This window comes from Pan troglodytes, chromosome 3, assembly GCF_028858775.2.
Source record: "Pan troglodytes isolate AG18354 chromosome 3, NHGRI_mPanTro3-v2.0_pri, whole genome shotgun sequence".
NCBI classification, from domain to species: domain Eukaryota; kingdom Metazoa; phylum Chordata; class Mammalia; order Primates; family Hominidae; genus Pan; species Pan troglodytes.
The window spans coordinates 51,074,778-51,095,641 of NC_072401.2; the positions used below are offsets into that span (position 1 = coordinate 51,074,778).

The following is a 20,864-nucleotide window of genomic DNA, read 5'->3' on the forward strand; positions in this document are numbered from 1 at the left end:
TTTCATAAAACAATACTATATCCAGTGTACTCTGCTATTCTCAATTCTACTTTTTGAAAATTCTGGTCATAATCTATTAATTTTATTTTACAACCTACTAATAGGTCACAATCCACAGTATAGAAAATACTGAGGCAGGGCCATGGAGACCAGTTGAAAAAAACACATGTTCTTTCTAAGGTACACAACACCTTGCCCAATGCCAGGCACACAGGCATCCTAATATTATTTGTTGAATAAATGAATGAACATAATTAAATGCCCAAAGCATAAAGACTTCAAGTTGTGCATTTCTATGCCAAAACAAAACTCTAAGAACTTCATGATCTTCAATTTACAGTTTGTCACCAGGTTCATCAGAATGTACTCAGAATTTAACAGAATATCAGTGTTAGTCACTTGTCAGAATGGACAAAATGTTCTCAGGAAGACTTTACTGAAGGTAAGGGGACAGTACTTAAAATTTACTTTTAAAAAACTATGTACAACTTCTGGAATACAAATTTTTTTTCTGAATTAAAAAAATAGGTTGAGAGTAAGTCCCTAAAGAAGTTCACTGTTGTTTTGATGGAAGTTTATTTCTTCTACCCTGATGATTTCTAACATGGGATTAGAAAATCTTTTGATATAAATGGAAACATGTGCCAGAATTTTTGACTAACACATTTTATTTGATTATTTTGTAAATGAATTGTATGTGAAGGAAACAACCACCCTCATGAAGTTAGCTACGCATGTTTCTAAAAAAAAAAACAGAATTGAAGTTCAAAAAATTTGATATTTATTCTGTAGAATAATAATTGCTAACACTTACACAATGCCAAGCACTGTTCTAAGCACTTTACAAATATAAAATTAATTAATTAAATTCTAACAATAATCCTATACAGGAGATACAATTACTATCCCTATTTTACAGGCAAAGAAACTGAGATATAGAGAGCTAAAATAACTTACTGTGTTCCAAGGACTGCAACACTCTATGTATGTTAACTTATTTAATCTTCATAACAGCCTTATTTTACAAGTAAGGAAACTGAGGCACAGGGAGCTATAACTTATTCTTGTTCATCCAATTAGTAAGTCATGGAGCTGGGATTGAGCCCAGGGCAATCAGTTCCAGAGTCCACAGTCCTGACTACTATGCCATTCTGCCTCCTTTAGCTGCAATATCTGTGCCAAGTTAGCACTGTAGAGTAGGACGACAATTGCCAAGTGAGACCTTAAAGAAAGTGTGAGCTCCTCAGGAGAGAACGGTAGCCCTGCTACACATATTTGGCACCAATCATTCAATCAGAATTTTAAAATACCACAAAGGACTTAGCGAATGCAATTTATGAAAATTTTATCTTATACTTTCCCTAATAAAATCCTATACAAGAACTTTTAAATCATCTTGAGCCCAAATTAATTCAATTATTAATGTCCTTCTGTATGTTTTGTTTTGCTTCTCTCTTGCTCGCCTTAGTCCCAAGTTTGGAACATTGTGCCGTTAAGTTAAAAATGCAAATACCACATGAAAGAGTCTATGTGTCTATTTCATATTCATTTTTAAAATTTGGTAATTAGATGTCTTTGGGTATTTATAAAGAAATGCAGACATCTAGACAAATGTCCACCTCAGCATTTATGGCTGTTATTGAAAAATAATTGCTCTCATGCTCTCCTTCATTTGTTGTTTTTTTGTCCAGCGCTTAATACACACACGTATGCATACAAGGGTGTTAACCTTGATGGTCTGCTCCTTAACCTAAACTATCCTCTTTGTTATCATGATAATGGTCATATTAATGGTCAGGCCTATTTCTTAAAGAGACTTTGTTCTCCATGGGAACTCAGCATAAATATACCAATAATAATCATTCATGTTCAGATGTTCTATCAACCTACCTTGGAGATGAAGGCTGGCCCCAGCAATGATAACTCTTTTCACCATCCTGAGTAAAGATGCAGACAATGGAAGTACACAGAACACCATGATGACCTCTGACCTTCAGGCCTGAGGTCACTGGGCTCCAAAACAAGAGACAAGACCCATGTGGTCATGGGAATCTCAAAGAGACATTTCTAACCATAACCTGGCATTTCTTAATGAGCTCACATTGCTTAAACTCTAAGTTATGGTCAAAAGAAAAACATCTCTTTATCAACAGGTAAAGATTTTGAAATCTTAAAATAAATTCAGCAGTTGAAAAAAATAAATAACTGAAATATCCACTTTCCCATGGCAATGTGGTATTTTAAGCTAGGCATTTTCTTTGAGAGTTTCCCACTGTTTGGATTGAAATCAATAAAAACAAAGAACCAAATGCTTCATAGCTCTACTAATATTTCTTTTTTAAGTGTGTCTTGGAGACAACTAATGATAATCAAAAACTACATAGTGATTAGGTTCCCCTAATTTAACACTTCACTCTAACGTTCATAACCTTGGATAAATCCCCATTTCTCAGTCTAAAACAATTTTGCAAAGAAGAAAGTCTATTAATCTTTATTTTTCCTTTTATCTCTCAGAAATACCCTGGAGCTCATTGTTACACCTATTTTCCCCATGTTTGTTGCAGTACAATGTTATGGTAAAAAATATAACAAAATCGTTCATGTGCTCAGGGATAAAGACTGAGACAAATCCTATTTATAGTATATTCTATACCATACTATGCCAAGGTCAGCTGGGCTCGTGAATCTTTTTTAAAACGATAATGCCTTAAAGACTTCAGGGAGGTTATCCTCTACATTGATACCAGGAAAAATACAAGAGTAGGAATTACATGAAAAAATAATCTGCCTCTTCTGTTTAACATGTTTAACATAACAGCTTTAAATCCTATCCGATATTGAGCAAAAATCTAGATGAAAGAGTTAAATCCACTGCATAAACTATACATATATATATATATATATATATCGAGCCACAAAGTACAGAACAAACAGAATAGGGCCATCGGCATGTGGCAACTCCAATACATCTAGAGTCTGTATCACTTAGTGACTGTGTAATCCCTAGTTTTTGAGAGGAGACAAATAGTCACCAAGATGAAAAACTATTGATCTACCAACAACTTTAATACAATCTTGAAAGAAATTCTATTCAAAACCCAGAAGCCTCCCTCAGTGTAACAGTTAAATTACTGACTCCTAGGCAAAACAAAAATCCTGCCCTTAGGCAATTATCAGCATGATTCTTTATTTGAAGTCTTTACAGGCTGTTCAAGGGAGACCCTGCTAGTTTGGCCAAAAGGAAACAACACATCCAGTGAGTAGCTCCATATCGGGCAAGAAAAATGGAGCCTCCCAGTATGAGAATATTAAATTATTATGGCTACAACGGGGGGCACAATTGTTAGTGGCCCCCTCCCACTTACGTTCCTGCTCCTCTCTTCCCTGCAGTGAGTGTTCATCGTCATATCTAATATTCAAATGCTTTGATAATAATAAAATTGTCAAGGCAATAGCAGGAAACTTTAAATAGAAACTCAACTTTCAAAAGCCAGCTGTGTTCTTCCCTGATTGATCTTCCTAAGACGCCTTCCAAAAGCAAATATTTTTATTTCAAAATTAGAACAAAGGTCCTATTATATGTAAATACATAGGCACAGGGTCTAAGTTTAGAAGCACAAATTGCACATCATTAATTCAATACTACAAATGGTCAATAGAATGAATGCTATGAGAGAGAGATAGGCAAAGGAAATTGGCTGCATAAGGAATGGGGCAGTAGAATGGGAATGAATCTTAATTTAACATTCTGTTTGGGTGGGTGTGTTTTCTTCTATCCAAAGGCCTTTAAGTGGATGCATGAAGTAGACAAGCTCTTAAATCAGGGAACAATCACCCATGTGGGCATTATTGATGGCACCTTGTTCGAATAAGCAGTTCGAGCTTCTTTATTTCCTTTCATTTGACATGACATTCCATTCAATAGAGCCAGTGAGGTGAGGTGTAATGTGATTTTTAGGAAAAACACTAGTATTGTTAACATGTTCAATATCTGTACTTCTTAAGGTTGATTCAGAAAACTTTGCTCTTTTGTCCCAATAAAATAATGATTGCAGGAAAACACTTTTGCTCTCTTTTCTTAGTCAATGCTGTTTGGTCTACAGGCATTTTAGACAAAAAGTACCAATGGATCAGAAGAAGAAAAAAGTAGCAGCTGGACACTTAAGCTCTGTAGGTGGCTGCTGATAAATACAGTATTGTGACTTGCTGGCATGAGCCCTCTCAGAGTGCTCTGAATACAGGTCAAAAGGCTTGACAAATTCAGAAGTCAATTTAAAATTATAATCTATATGCATGTAAATCCTTATTCCTGCCACCCAAAAGGATATTTTTTTCCTTTCTTGGTTACGTTGATATGAACAGACTTTTGTTTACCTTTCCACACAGACTCATATCAATATAGCCATCAGAATCACCAAAATGCGAAATGCAGTTTAAAGCAGTGGCGGTCATTGCTTTAAGGGGGAATAATCTGTTTTTTTACATTATACATGTAAAAAGAATATCCTTTAGTTAAACTTTTTGAAATAACTTTTTGGAAAAAAAAGCATTATAGAAAGATAAAGGATTGCTTATTTCCATGTTGTTATAATGTGATACCAGTAGGTACTCTTCCTCAATTCATATCATTTGGCCACATTCGCTCAATTGTTCTTTGTCATCCAGCACTTGTGCTTCCCATTTTCATGGAATTAATTACTAATTGCTTGTATTCCTCTTCAAAAGTATTTTCTTATTCATATATTTTTCTTATCTCCATATTGAAGTTTTAAATTTCTCAAGGTCAAGGAACCATGTGTTTTACTGACTCTTTGCATTTCTTCAAAGTAAGCCTCTCTGTTCAATGTGAATGTTTAGCAAAATAGTTGACAGTTTATAAAGAGGAAAAAAAAGAGATATAAGAAGGCTATAAAACAATTTCCAAGCAGTGGTCATTTTTGCAGAAGTAGAGTCAGAGGAGTGGAGCTATTATAGAATTCTGATGTGTTTGACTTTTTAATTATGATAATATATTCTTTTATAATTAAAAAAAGTAAAATAATCTTTAAAGAAAAGGAAGATCTGAAGAGGCACACTAATGTTCACCTTGAATGTTCCAATCCAAATACACTCCCACCTTATTAATGAATAGCTGAAGTGATAAGGTGAAGAGATGGAGATAAAAAATGTTATAGAGCTTGCTTCAACATGAAAAATGAGGAAATTTTTGCAAAGATGGTTTAAAGAAAAAAAAATGAGGAGTATGTACCTTTTAATCTGGACCTTGACTTAACCTATGCAAGTGGAGAAAATAAATGGTGTTATCTTGAAAAGATATGGAATGGCATCACATGATACGCCATCTACTAATGTTGGCATTCATTCATTCGACAATTTTTTTAAACATCTACTATATGCCAGGTATTTTTCTAGGAACTGAGAAATAGCAGTGAATAAAACAGGTAAAATGTCATCGTCATCACTGAATTACATTTAGTTGAGGGAAATAGACACTAAACACTAAATCATTTAATAAAACAAGGCATGGTGATAAGTGCATTAGAGAACAATTACGTAGGAAAGGGCAACTGGAAGTTCAGTAGGTAGTGAGGATGGTTGCAATGAATAGCTCTGTGAATTCCAGGTCTTGTCTCCTTATCTCGAATGCTGCCTTGAAGCTTTACTTCAGCCCCAGCAGGTGTAAGAGACTAGGGTTACACAGATGACAAAGGCATATAAAAGTTGCTCAGTGGACTCCAACACCAGAAACCCCTGCAACCTCTTGCTCTTGCCCTGGAGCCACACAGAGATGGCCTGCTGCAAAAACACTTTCTTTTTGTCAATTACAAAATAATAGAACTTTAGGGAAAAACTAAAATCTCTTCTACCAATAGCACAAAATTCATGGAATTATAGTATGTTGGGGGTTCCTTCAAATTCAATTTCTTCCACACCTGAAATGGGTTTTATGAAAACAAGTTTAAACCTAAAGACAGCCTGGATGCCTTAAAAATGTTTACCATTAAATGGGAGTTGATGGAGGTTTTTATAGGGCCTAAAGCGTATATAATTTGGGAAGAAAAGGAATACTAATATATGAACAAGAATTAGATATAAAAGTGAATAAATATGTAAATCAGAAAATAAAAGCAGATCATATAATTCAAAAGCTGACAAACACCATAAATATCACAGAATCTAGAATAATCCAGTCTAGCTTCTGACTCCATACATTTTAAATCTGCTTTTCCTTCATACCCACTTATTCTAATGACAGGCTTCATAGAACACAGCCTCTGGCCTTGTTCTTTTGTGTCATAATGAGGGATAAATCAGCTCAGCATCAGAAGATGTTTTCATACCAAGACATCCTACAATAATTTAACTACCCCTAGAAGTGACTGCAAACTACCTATCTATGTCCCACTAAACCCAAACAAAATGTGTCTCCAACTTAACTTCCCTCAGCCATAATCCAAATATCCCATGGCCACTCAGTACCACTCAACTATAGTGGAAGTAATAATCTCACAAGGTTTCCAAATTTCACAGAGAAACTGAGGCTCAGTTTGACCTGAAGTAAAAACAACAGTAAACCTCAAGGCTGGAATTTCAAAATTGGTTCTTTTTACTATGCTAAGTGTGTTTTTTCACTGAAAGCTTCAAATAATTAGCAAATAAAAGTGAATATACAAGAAAGACAAAAAAAGAGATGAATATCACTAATTGAAAGATTTTAGTAAACAAAAGCTAAAAACTGGACCAGGTAGTCAAGGATAATATATAAACAAAGTGCAATTTAAAAATACTACAGAAATCAACTAAATAGATTCTAGCCTCCAGAATAATCTTTAGAAAAAGTATTCAATAGATGCAAAAATAGACAGGGCAAAAAGAGAATTCAATTTACCCAACACCTTTCTCTATCACCAACACCCAACCCAGCTTATCACCCATCCTTTTATCCTTTTGTGACAGCTTTCCCTATTCAGCTGTCTGGCTACCTACTGGGTGGAACAGGCTGTTTCTCACTGTGCCTCTCTCCCAGCTTGTCAACTGAAATCATCTTGGAATTATAAGCCATTGGTATATTCCTGAAATAAGATATTATATCAAACACTTCACATGTCTCTATGACAAAAAAAACAAAGAATTTTTGAAAGAATCAGCTTGTCAAATAAAATGTATTGAGGCCCTATTATTGCTAGGTACTGTTCCAAGCTCCAGACTACTACAGGGAGCAAGACAAGCAGACTCTGTCCTCAAGGAGGTTACATTCTAAGTAGAAGCCAACAATAAGTACTTACATTAATTAAGAAAAACTTTTGAGATTGATAAATGCTATGAAGACAAAATAGTTATAAGGAGGATTGGGTGAACTTCTATAGAGCGAAGAAGTGACATTTGTGTTGAGATGAGTGGGACAGGAAGAAACCAAACACAAGGAGACCAGGAAAAAGAACTTTCCAAGAAAAAGGTGCAGCAAGTGCAAAGTTCCAAAAAGGGAGATGAATTGTGCATGTTCCATTTACAGCAAGAAAGTCAGTATAGCTGCAGCTTCATGGACAAGACAGACATTGAGGGAGATAATGTCAGAGAGATAAGCAAGACTAAAATACATAAGACCCACAGCTCTATGAGCTTGGATTTTTACTAATGAGCTTGAATTTCTTTCTGGTAACAAAAGAAGTCATTGGATGTCTTTAAGCAGTAAGTAATGTGATCTTATTTCCACTCTAGAAAAATCATTCTGCTGCATAAGAGAAATAGTGTAAAAGGAGAGAGAGAGAGAGAGATAGAGAGAGAGAGAGAGAGAGAGAAAGAGAGAGAGAGAGAGAGGCCAGGCCAGAAATAGAAGTTTGAGAACAGTACATCTTAAAAATTGTTTAAAGTCATGGCACTGCCTGAGATGACCTGAAGGAAAAGGCTACATTTAGTAGAAAGCAGGGCTGAGGAGAGAAGTTGCCAAAGTTTAAAGATATGGGAGAGAAGGCAATTGGAATTAGTCTGATGCCCTAACTCTCAGGCCAATGAGCCAAATACAACAAGTAGTAGGAGTCTCTATTAGATCTGAACATTACGTGGGAATTGGACATAACCACCCTCTTCCAACTGCCCAGAGGTAGAGCAAGAATGATGTGAATTAAGCTTTTTCAATGCTAATATCTGCACTGAAGAGACTTCACAGATAGGGCATACATGCTTGGGTTTCTTGACTGAAGACAGTCTAGTGACTGAGGGTGATCAGATGTTACATTTGAGGAAGATAGACTCGAAGGCCTCAGAGAGACAAGCAGATGGGATGTAGGAGTAGGAGAATAGGGATAATTAAGAGAAGAAAAGAGGCAGAGCAGGGAGGAGAAGTGAAAGATGGGGAAAAAAAACAGTACAAACTGAAGACAAGAGAATGGCATAAGAGCGAAGTTATGTCACAGAGTATAGGGTAGGTGATTGTTGGCAGTAGACAGATTCTTAAAAATATTTATGTATTTAATTTTACAGTTGTTTTCTCTTTTGGCAAGTTGTTTTTGCTTTGTATTTCCATGAGTGATATGGAGTTTCAAATTTTTAAACATTTATTTAAGAAAAAATACAAAATCAGTCAAAGGAAAAAAAATTAAGGATACCAATTTCTTAATCTACAGGATCCTAATGAGTACAATGGAATATAACCTGCTTTTCAGGACTGCTGTGATGATTAGCAATGGGGGTTATAAATCATCTAGCACAATGCCCATGAGGTTTTCAATAATTATTAACCAATATAAGTACTATTAGTATTTTAAGTACCTAGCACGTGCCAAACTTAACAAAAACTATTTTATTAATGAAACCATAGAAAAACAACAGAAAAGTTTTTTAAAAAAGAAAATGGAGAAACAATTAGACTATAAGATTAGCAAAAATAAGAATGGTATTAATGATAACATGCAAAAATGAATTGGAAAGTAAAGAGTTGATTAGAAGAAATTAAGGGGATAGGAATAAAATTAGGAGTCAGGAAGTATAGAGAACAAGACGGTGACTTAAGATTTTTAGATGGAGCTGAAGGGTCTGGTGCCAAGATGGGGCTTGACTAATTAGGTTGCTAACTAAGCATAGAAGAACAGAAACAAGTGTTCTTGACCTGGGAACCATGAGTGGGTACTGGGTGATTACTAAACCTTTAAAACCAGGTGATAAAATGTTATGTATGCAAGTATGAGAGCAAGTATTTTTCTGAGAAGAGGATCCCTGGCTCCCATCAGATGTTCAGAGATTTGTGACCTCAAATTTTTAAATACTGCTGACTATGAGCCAGATCAACTGAAAGTATCAAAAGCTTTATCTCTGTATAGGCAGTGTCCCAAGTTTGTCAAGTATTGGAATGATGCTGTACTTAAGGTAGCTAGAACAGAGGGGCCGAGTATTGAGCTGAATCTGTAATGAGCAAGTCATGGTCCTATCACCAGTGTTTTTCAAAACAGACTTCTGATAAGCCATGGCTAGATCTATTATAGACCTGGTAGGCAAAGAAGCAATTGGTATAAGAAAAAATGTCACCATGGCACAGCAAGATTTCCCTTTGAAGACAATGAGATTGATCACATAATGAGATTCTAAGCATTATAGATGGTGGTGAGCGTGCCTAACTGAGTTCCTGTCTCCACAAGGGCTGCCCTGACCACCAAACCTTGGGTGTACCTCTGAGGAAAAGGTGGGGAAAGGAGAGCCATTTTCACATACTTGTACTCTAATCTCATTGTGCCCTTTTCACTACTTGTTTTCTGGTTCAATAATAAACTGAAATTACCAGCAACCTTAGACCAACAAATCAAAAGCATCTTCACATCACGCAATCCTTAGGGAACCAAAAGCCAGCCAGCCCCAGGAAGCTCTGCAGAGCTATGTGGAGATTGCTTTGGGCCTGTTTTATCACAACTCAGTACTCCCATAAATATCTTTAATTTCAAAAGCAAACTTACAATTTAGCACTTTAGTTGAAACATTGATGGGACTTATTTCCATCGTTGTATAAATAGCTCATCCTGAAAAATGTCTTCTTTGTTTATTTAATAAACTTTAATTTATCCAAGCAAGAGAAGCAAGAGAAAGTGGGGCCCTCCCATAAAAGAGGCCAAATTTAAAAGGAAAACGTATTAATAGATTCTAGAATATATTTTGAAATATCTGTCTTTCCTAAATATTCCTAAACATTTATAATTTTCCCCCTACTAGCCGTTTCTTACTGCATGTTTTAAAGATGTTTTTAAAGAGAAAAATTGGTGAAGAATGTATTTCTCATGGTTGAAAGGGTGCCACAATGCAAGCTCTATAAAGACTCCAGTAGCAACTGTTAAGAAACAAAGCTATCAGAGCACCAGAAGAAATTATGGTACATTAATAGATACATAAATGATTCAAACAACATCAATGACAAGATGTTGTTTTTTTTTTTTTTTAATGTCAGCTCAGCATCCAGCTCTAGTAAAGAGTGACACTTTCTTGGCTAATGTGAACAACAAAAAACTACAAAACCCTGTTTCATAGTGGGTTAGGAGAACTAATTCTTGATAATCTCATCCCTTGAAGACAAGGTTCCTTACTTCAAGAGCTAGGAGAAACAGAATCCAAGCAGACATTATTAGCATAATTTTATATAGAACATTTTTAGCTTTGTATATAAATGTGAATTTCTCATCTTGGAATGTATATTTTTCTCTCAACTTGTTCCATTTATAGCTAAGAACAAAACAGGGGGTCTTGTATAGTAATGTGTAGGAAAAATATAAAGGAATATAGTTGACAGTGCCAAGTCAAACAGACATTCAGAGTCACATACATATCAAACCTTCTTATGGGAATAAAAAACAGTGACATCTTCTATTATCATGTTTTTCCTCCCAGGTAGAGCAATGAGGAGCCTGGAGTATTTGGTGACCTACATTGAAACTCACATTGGAAGGGCTTCCTCCCCTGAAAGGGTCTCCTTTCTTTCTCTGAAGTTCCTGCTGCAGATAACTGAGCGTAGGCTCAGAGAGGTGCGGTGTGGGACAGAGAAAGGGAAAAAACCCTTTCTTCACACTCGTGCTGCTCTGAATGCGGACCATCTGTGCCCCCAGCTGGAGCGCCGGCAATGGTCTGGCACTTGAACCACACCATATTTACAGATCTAAACACAAATGGCTACTGCCTGATTGTTTCATGATTCATTAGTCAGACAAGCTCTCCTCTCCCGCCAGCACAGCTGTTACAGAGTAAACCTTTGTCACTTAATAGGCCTGATTATTACTTTCCATCAAAGGTATTGATCTGTGTCACCTCTACTTAAGGGAATGGGGGAGAAGAAAAGAGGGGAATAAAATGTACCAGGAAAACAGGAACCAGAAGAAGAAGGAGGAGAGCAAGCGAGGAGCATTAGGCGAGATCGGCGACAGTGGCTTCCTCCCTTGCTCTGTCCTGCGTGCCCTGAATATCTGGATTCGTGACTGGCTTTCTTGGGAAGAAGAGCCATGCCTCACATGGCGGACAGCCCTGCGCCCCCGAGACCACCGCAGTCACAAACTCTGACCACGCAGATCATTGCTCAACCGCGGGCGCAGGGTGAACTGAACCGGAAATCTGTATCAATTAATAAACCAAGCCAGTGTGCAGAGAAAGTACAGGCTCTGGAGGGAATTTTTTATAGCTCCTTTAATTATCTCCTTTTGTTTAACAAATAAAGTGAAGCTATAACCCTGGGCTGTTCCCTGCCTGAGACGCAGGGCAGTCGCCCCTCTCGAGAGGTGCTCCTGCCTGGCTGCCAGGCGGCACAGAGCGAGCGCGGGCCGCGTGGACGCCAGCTTGGCACCCTGCCGGCGCCTGCATGCTCTCCTTCTCTAGCGCACTGCCCTGGCTCTTTTCATCACTTTCCTCACTTTTTCCTTTCTTAAAAAATACTCAAAGAAACACAAAGTAGGAGGATTTCTTGGGTAGGAGAAAACAAAGGCTCTCAGAAATTAGAGTAACTCCATAAAAATCCAGGTAAAGATTCTCACCAACATCACCACCATAGCAATTATTTGAGAAGCACGAAATTTAAAAAGGGAGACCAGAAGCATCTATCCAGCTTTCTGATTCGCCTACCAGCAAAGGAAACCCAGAGAGACTAGGAAACCTCCTCTTGTCACACAGCTTTTAGGGTGGTGCACCTGAGTCTGAGAGAAAAGTCCCCTACTAATCAGTTCAGAGCTCTTTCCGTTCTATCAACCAGCCTTCCAAAAACCAGCATCCCAATTCAGACCGCAATGCTTTTAACTAATATTGTAGTTCCCACAGCCCTATAAAAAAAAAAATCATAAAAGAATGAGACCTTTGTTCAGAGCTTGTGGAATTAACCTCAGTATAGTCACACTTTTGCAACTATATTCATATCATACAGGAACGCCTGACTTCATATAGTACACATATGTATATGCATGGATATTATACACAAGGAACCCCAATGCATCCATGCATGAAAAATCGGCCTTGCTCTTACAACTACTTAAGAGCTCCAGCCCTCTGAGATTCCAACAGAGGCTAGTTCCCTTCTCTTTTGTCTCCATACACTCATTGTAACTGTTACCCAAATCTAGTATATTAATGAGATCTTTATGACTCTTTTCCCCCAGAGCTCATCCTCCAATTGTAAGGACATCGTCCATCCTAGTTCACAAAAGGTCAGCAGCTTTGCTAAGTACATCACTGCTTGTTTTATGGTGTTCACCACAGATGACAGATTGACTATCCTGAACATTGGGATTTTCCACTTGTGTGATTGTCAACAGAAGCAAGAGACAAGGCTCACCCTGCCAACTCAGTCCATTCAGAAGGGAATGGTCAGAACACGGTTTGCTTACGTTTCTATTTCCAAAGACATTGTTAATGAGTACAGCATTGATATATGAATGGGCTGTGACCCTGGGGAGCTGAACAGCCCATTTCATACTTACTTTACTCTCAGTAGGCCCCTTGCCAAGGGTACGATGCAAATGGCTTGAGAGTACTTCTGATCCAGTCCAGATTTTACTGAGTAATCTGGCAATGAAAGACCCTCTGTCACATTTCTGTGCCTATAGTTCTCTAGGTGGTTTGATTGTTATACTTGATATCCATGTCCAGTACCATCTAGACTTCTCGCCTTCCTTCTTCCTAGTTCCCAAATGGCAATGGGAATTTTACTTCTTGGAGCAAAATATAAATGAGGCATGTAGTGTGTATTTCAGTACCCTTAAAAAATGTTTCACTGAAATTTTATCCTTAATTATTTCATCAAAAACAGAATGCAGATATGGAAGCAAATGAAATCTTACTAATAGCCAACTTTCAGCTTTGGAGCTTTCCAAATCAGAGTTTCTTTTTGTAAGTTATGTCTATCAGTTGACAGGACCAATATGATTTTACATGGGTGCAGTTTGCCAAACAGGAACTCCACATAATATAGTGCACTTGAAATTCATATAAAAGAAAGCTGTCAGCAAGTGAAAACATTAAAATAAAGGGCATTTGTTCTTAACAGGGAAGGAAAATCAGCTTATAACCACAAAAAGGAAACTGATTGGCAAGAACTCATGTCAAAATGCCAAAGTACTAAAAATACACTTTGATATTTGCTCTGCTTATATTCCACTTGATAATGTGGCTTTGAATCTAAATATGCATTTCTTCCAGCATATCAACAAAATGGACCTTACCTAGAAATCTACGTATGGTTACAAAGAGCACTTGGAAGTATGCTCTATTTAAAAAAAAAAAAAAAAAATCCTTAAATTTTTTTAAAGACATCTGACCAATGGTTGAAGGAGCTTAAAAAATCTTGGTGAGGCAGGAAGTATAGGTATACTCTCTGCACTTTACAGGTGGGATTCTGATGTGTTAATAAGTTCAAGATAGAGAAATATCATCAAACAATTTTTTCACAACATATTTAAAGCTCCTACATGTGGGTATCCACTATGTGGAATGCAAAAAAGCTGTGATCAGAACTCCAGGAAGACCTACATGATTGTATACAAAAACAAATATCACTAGAAAAACAATGTCCAAGATCATCCCAAGGCCTTTGTCTTTGGAAGCATGGGAGAAAATCAACTTTCTGCCTTCCAGTGTGCTCACATATTCTGGAGGTAGCCATGCAGAATGGGCTTGAGTCTGGGTACTTTCTACCCAGAGTAAAATAAAACATACATGTGCAGTCAATTAAAACAATGTGCCTTTATAAATAGGCATAACACTTGTTCTTACATAGCTACATTACTTAACTAAATATACATTGAACAGCTGGGACTAAAACCCAAAAAATACACATAGCAGATTGCAATGAAAACCTACGGTTGTATTTAGTTACCTACACATTTTAATCTGGTGCATGCAACCAAAGCCAATAGTATTCAGAGTTGGATAATTGTGCTTTCTTGCTCTTAGAAATGTCAACACCAAAGCATGTTCTGGAAAATGCCTTTTTCTTTAAATATTTTTTATTTATTTTTTTCTACATTTTTATGGGGTGAATGTACACAGAATTTTTTTAATGCATTGCATTTATATTTCTCATTTCTAAATTTAAAAGCTAACACAGTGAATCCTAAAATGTCTTCAGTCAATGTGATATGGGTGTGGATTATAAAATAAGTAAGTGTATAAATGAGTGAATAATAGCCAACACAACTCACTATGCAATAATTACACATATATTAACTCATTGAATCATAAGAATACCCTAAGAATTAACCCTATTATTACCCAAATTTTACAGATCAGTAAACTGAGACACAGAGAGGGTAAATAACCTGCCATATGATATACAGCTGTTAGGTGGGGTTGTTGGAATTCAGTTCAGGTTGTCTGGTTCCAAAGTCCATGCTCTTGAACTAAAAGTTACAGATAAAGATAATACAAAGAAAGAACGAATGAAGGAATGAAAGGAGAAAAGGAGGGAGGGTAGGAGGAAGGAAAGGAATCAAGGAAGGAAAAAGAGGAAAGAAGGAAGGAAGGAAAGGAGGGAGGGAGGGAGGGAGGAAGGGATACTGCCTCTGTAACACAATGGGGAAATTTGAAAAATGTTCTTGAGGAATGAAGGCAAGTCTTTCTGAAAACCAGAACAGGTCTTCTTGGAGAAAAGGAGGAAAGAGGGGTGTTTGATGCCAACTGAACCCACTATGAGAGGAGCTAGGTAGAGGAGAAATGACTGCATTTTTGGTCTGTCTGTGCCAGCTCTCAGGGCCTCCCTTTCATGAATGTATCCATCTGCCCCAGAATCCTAAACATTTCAATCAATACTCCTCTCTGCTTGGAGTTAAGAAGATGTCAAGGAATAAGATACCTGGAAACCTAAAATGCAAGTGTGGTAATGCATGGTCACTTTGCCACGGTGAGTGCGCTCAGCTTCATGCCAAGGAGTGCAGCCTGCCTTCTTGCCAGCAGTCCAGACATTCATCAAACAGACCACACAGCAGAAGCAGCAGGGACAGAAGCAGAAGGGATCTGTCCACCAGAAGAGAAATCTTCCACACATCCATGGGAAAAAAATATATATACACGATGGGAAGAATAGACTAACGCTGACAGTAGTGGCAGAGTGTTTGTGATGAGATAAAGTAATTGAAACTCAGCAGTAATGCTGACTGGGAACAGAAATAGCGGGGAACAACACGTCATTCAGTGTAAACTCAGAGAAGCAGACCACACAAATAACAGAAACATCAGTCATTGTTTTTTGGACTTAGGCAGACCAGGAAATCAAGACCATTAGAAGCTTTAGCACAGATGCCTGAGAGTGCTGAGGTTTGAAGGAGCAGAGGGTTTGTTTTAATTATTTTCTTTTTTCTTTGTTACATTAGGCTCCTTTGGGGTAGCTGCGTCGGGTGTTTTAAAGAGTAGAAACAAAGACTTTATCCATGTGACCCTATTTGGAACCTTTTACATTTATATTGGTGCAGGTGTTTTCAAATAAAGTCTTCTAATAAATTATGACCTTCAACTTCTAGATGAAATAGTGTTGGTTTTCACTGTGGTAAATATATCAGAATGTTGAGTATAGTACTAAGAATTAATATAGTTATCATTTAGGGAATACTTACTGTGGACCTTTCAGGCATGGTATAAGTGCTTTATGTACATTAATATTCACAAAATCCTGAAGGAAGTGCTGTTACCCCCATTTTACAGAAAATAAAATTGAGACTGACAGAGGTTACAGAACCAGGAAATGGCAGAGTCAGGATTCCACCACAGGTTTGTTGGGATCCAAAGCCCTTGTTGCCTTCAGAATTGTCATTAGAAATATTAAAATAACTACACTCCAGACAGCAGTCCTGAGGTTTACCCTCAGTGTACCCGTGATTGGGCTGGCACTCATGCTTGCTTGAACCTTCAACCACTGGAACAAGCAGGGGCACCACAACAGTGCGACAGTGGGAGTATTGGAAGGAGCCTTGGACGAGATTTCAGAAGAGCTGGGTTTGGGGCCTGACTAAGTTTCTAATTCTTGATTCCCTTGCACATGTTCTCATGCCTCTGAATCTCGGTTTCTAAATCTCCACAAAATGGTGATAAAGAGACCTACGTTATTAGACTTGACATTGGGTGATTAAATGAAAAATATGATATAAAACGCTCCAGAAATGAATGTTTTAAGCCTATATAGCTACGTGATACTCTTAGATGGTAACTCTCTGGTTTACACTAAAATATTCACCCAAACAGAGGTCAGTGTCTTCCCCTCATCGCTGCTTTCTCTCAGCAGCCACAGGCATTAGATGCTACCATGAGAAACATTCTCCAAATGCTAGAAATTGGGCAGGATGAGCATGAGCAAGATGACCATAAATTGGGTGTAAGCCTAGCCCTGGGAAAAAGACAGAAAAGGAGTTGGAAATTTTTGAAGTGCTCTGCATTATAAAGGACAAAAAGGGATGAATAATTCCCTATTTTCTTAATGCATGTTGCTGGGATTAGCATATAGTGAAGGCAAGAATACTAAATCCTGTTGCCTTCTGACTGCATCATTATACGGAATGTAAACATGCATGTATCTATGAGGTATTCAAAAATGCCCAGGCTTATCAAAATTTCATTTTTGCCTCCAATTTCAAAATTGTGCCCTTTTTTCCTAGAAAGCTGCAAAATCAAGACTCTTACTAGGTCTTGTGGCTTTATATCCCTTGAATTGCATTTAAATGTAGTCTCAAAGTCCCCAGATTTCTACCAACGTAACCAGAATTTTCAAGGATTTAAAATTTTAAATTAGGGATCCTTTTGAAAATCTGTTAAAAGTCATTAATCCTCTCCCCAGATAAAGGCTCATGCACACACATACACACACAGCTGACTGTACAGGAAGTTGCAGATTCTCTGAAGTCCATCCATGAGCCCTTAAGGATTTATGGGCCCCAAGTTACTCCCAGAGTTCACATGTGCTTCTGCAGATTAAAATACTGCACAATAACGCTTGGCCAGGAGGCAAAGTGGGGATTAAAATCTATTCCCCCATACCACTCATCAAGTCATGTGGTGTCCACGCAGAAGGGAGTTTGTTTTCTAATTTGTGCAAAGGTGCCAAATGGCCAACTGTGGTATACTAGGGCCAGCTCACACCAGCTCTCAAGCTGAGTACATTGTGTTGTCTCCTCCCAACTCCATGTTCAGTGACAGTCACAATAGTGGTTTGAAATCAGCCATAGTGGTACTATTAGCACCATGGAAATCAGCAAAACCTGCAAATTAGGGCCACACCCACTAAGAAAGCCAGATGCCGAAGGTTCACCAGTACACCACAGCATGTGATATAGTAGGGGCCCTGAGAACTCGTCCTATGTCATAAGAGATTTTCAATAAAAACCTGAAAACACTATTTTTAAACCTACATCCTAATTACCTTTCAGCCTGTCCTAATTGCCTTTAGGTCAAGGGCACGTGGGCCCTGGCTTGTTCTGAGCACAAATTTCATAGTTAACAGATGCTAGAGGAAGTATGCAGAGAGATCTGTGGAAAAATTGATTCCCATTTCATCCCAGATGGGTTTAAAGACAGCATCCACAGCTATCAACCTATGCTTTAAAGCATCTGCAGCACTGATAGCAGTAACTGCCACAAGAACCATTAAAAAAACAAAACAACTAATGGTTGCATATAATTTTTAAGATAGGGATTATGAGGAAGAACTGTGGGGGGAAATAAACGTAAGACTCATTACTCCTTAAGATGGCAAGGAAGAAAAGTCCTACCCATCGCAGGTATAAATTGTTGTGGACTGATATCAGGTGTCTTCTGCAGGCTTTTTGAAGAACAGCTCTTTACAACTGAATTCTATCTTGAGCTAAGCATTCTCTTAGCAAGGAAAAAGAAAAAGTCAGGTCAAACAATTAATTCCATTTCTGAATTACAGAGGGCTATTGATTTTTCATTAAGGTTCCTGTGCTGCCCTCAAGAGCAGGGAAAGAGAAGGGAAAGTAATTCATTGATCAGAGCGGAGGGCCATGTTCATTTATTGGCTTCCTGCCACATCCCATTATTACCGGTTCTAAATGTATATTGAAGCCAGTTTATTTTCATCATAGCCTCCTGTCATCAGAAGTGTCTCCTAGTAACTATTAGTTTAATCATCCTTTTCTCACAATGGTAATGAGTGATAATATCCAACGTGATCCTGGATTCATAGATATTATTCATTGGATTGCAGTGCTGCCCCTCACAAAGCTCCAGTTAAGGGTCTGCTGATGCTTTCATAGTCTAAAAGACATAATAGCTTGAGAATTTTTAAATATATGTATATATTTGAAATAGAAAAACTGTAGTGGTTTCACCATCGTTTTATTTATTTAAAAAAAAAATCCTGAAAGATTCACGTTTGTTAACCTGTCAATTACGATAACTTTAGGGAGTGCAAGAAACCCACCCAAATCAGGTATCATAAGTCTACACCAGGACACTGGAAACCAATCCAGAAAATCATAAAGCATGTCCAGAATAAGTCATGTATTCCACTGAGTACACTAATTTTATTTGTGGAAACAATCTTGAATTAGTTTATGCGTCTTGACTTACATTTGAATTTTTATTTTACATATTAGCAAACTGAGGTCCCAAAAGACTGAATGGTGCAGGATCACCCAACAGAGTGGCACCGTGGGGACCAGGACTCATGTTCCCTGGCTTCCCAGTCACTGTTTGTCCCGCAATACCATTCTAATGATCTGTCATCCAATTTCAGGTGATATTTATAATGCATAAAATGAGAAGCTGATATTGACTTTAATATCAAATCCTGGAAATGCTACTAATGCTTTTTCTTTTTCCCCATCTCCAGATAAAAACTACTGCCTGTTAAGTTCTGCCTCACACCTAGGTAAATTAATCAGCTGCCCACATTGTATAATAAGAGTGCCTACTCTTCTGAGTGGATTTTCCCAACACCCTGTGAGAGGTAGGAAGAATTCTCCCATTTCATAGATAATTTGGCCAAGGCTACATGGGAAATAATTTGCAGAGCCTGGACTCAGATTCAGGCCTTCTCAATGATGAGGGCTTTTTCCACTACACTACAGCTCCATCTGGTGCTGAAATTAACAGTGGGAACTATTAAAAATGACTATGAAAAACTATTTTAAAGATGTATCCCAGTAAATTGAGCTAGAAAATACAGTAGAATAAAATATCTTATTCAGAGTAGCAATCTATACAAAATGCCTATGAATAACCATGACAAAAATATGTATGGAACTTATCTGACTAAAAATAGACTACTGAAAAAAATGTAAAATAAGATCTGACTAAATGAAGAAACACAAAATACTTAAATATGTCGATTTTTTCCAATGTAACATTTTGGAAGAAGGTAGATAACATTATTCTAAAATTTCTCTGGATGAAAAATCAACACACACACAAAGATAGTTTGGAAAAAAAATTAATGAAGGAGCACTCAGTCTATCAAATATAAAAATGAAATTTAAAACCTCAGTACTTGAAACTAGTCAAGAACCTGTGTAAAAATTAACCATTGGAAAACTATTACCTATTTGAAAAAATTAAATTTATCCAATTTAATTTTGAATGTTCATTTTACAAGGTGCACCAAAATGTATTTTAGATAAAGAGTTAAATATTTTGGGTTTTTTAAATACTATAAAATAGGAAGAAAATAAAGATAAATATTTAACTTATGTAACTGTTTTATCAACATAAAACTAGTAGAAAATGAGAAAAAATAGATTTTACTACATTAAAATTTAAAATGTCTATTCAAAACATCACAAACTACAAAAATTAGAGATGCAAATCACACACACATGCAAAAAATGTTCTATCTCACTAGCATTCAAAAACATTGATTAAAATAACATAAAATTTTTATCTACTGAATTAACAAGATTGTTTTAGATAATAATAATCAGGACTCTAGTGAGACAGATGCTATCATACTTTTGATGGGAGAATAAGTATTTCATTATTTTAAAAAATATGATCTTATGCCCCTGAATTTGTATTTCTAGAAATTTAGCCTAAGGAAATGACCAGAGATGTTTTTAAATATAAATGTGTACAGAAATATTATTTATAAGAGCCCAAGAGGGGAAATAATCTAAGTAAAAATAGAGGTACTCTTTTTTTTTTTTTTTGAGACAGAGTCTCACTCTGTTGCCCAGGCTGGAGTGCAGTGGTGAGATCTCAGCTCACTGCAACCTCTGCCTCCCGGGTTCAAGCGATTCTCCTACCTCAGCCTCATGAGTAGCTGGGATTACAGGCGCCCCCTACCACACCCAGCTAATTTTTGTATTTTTAGTAGAGACAGGGTTTTGCCATTTGGCCAAGCTGGTCTCGAACTCCTAACCTCAGGTGATCCACCCACCTCGGCCTCCCAAAATGCTGGGATTACAGGCGTGAGC

General features: G+C 37.2%; 1 protein-coding gene and 1 long non-coding RNA gene across 2 annotated transcripts in view; one reads left to right on the forward strand and one right to left on the reverse strand.

The window, feature by feature from the left end:
- The window catches only part of NAA11 (N-alpha-acetyltransferase 11, NatA catalytic subunit), a 264,061-nt gene extending 263,619 nt beyond the window's left edge, over positions 1 to 442 (forward strand). The window contains exon 6 of the transcript XR_010156299.1: positions 341 to 442. The gene's annotated coding sequence lies outside the window, so the exon portion shown is untranslated. The remainder of the gene's footprint in view (positions 1 to 340) is intronic.
- LOC107974268 (uncharacterized) overlaps positions 1 to 20,864 on the reverse strand; it is a 353,723-nt gene that overhangs the window by 263,704 nt on the left and 69,155 nt on the right. The window lies entirely within an intron of this gene.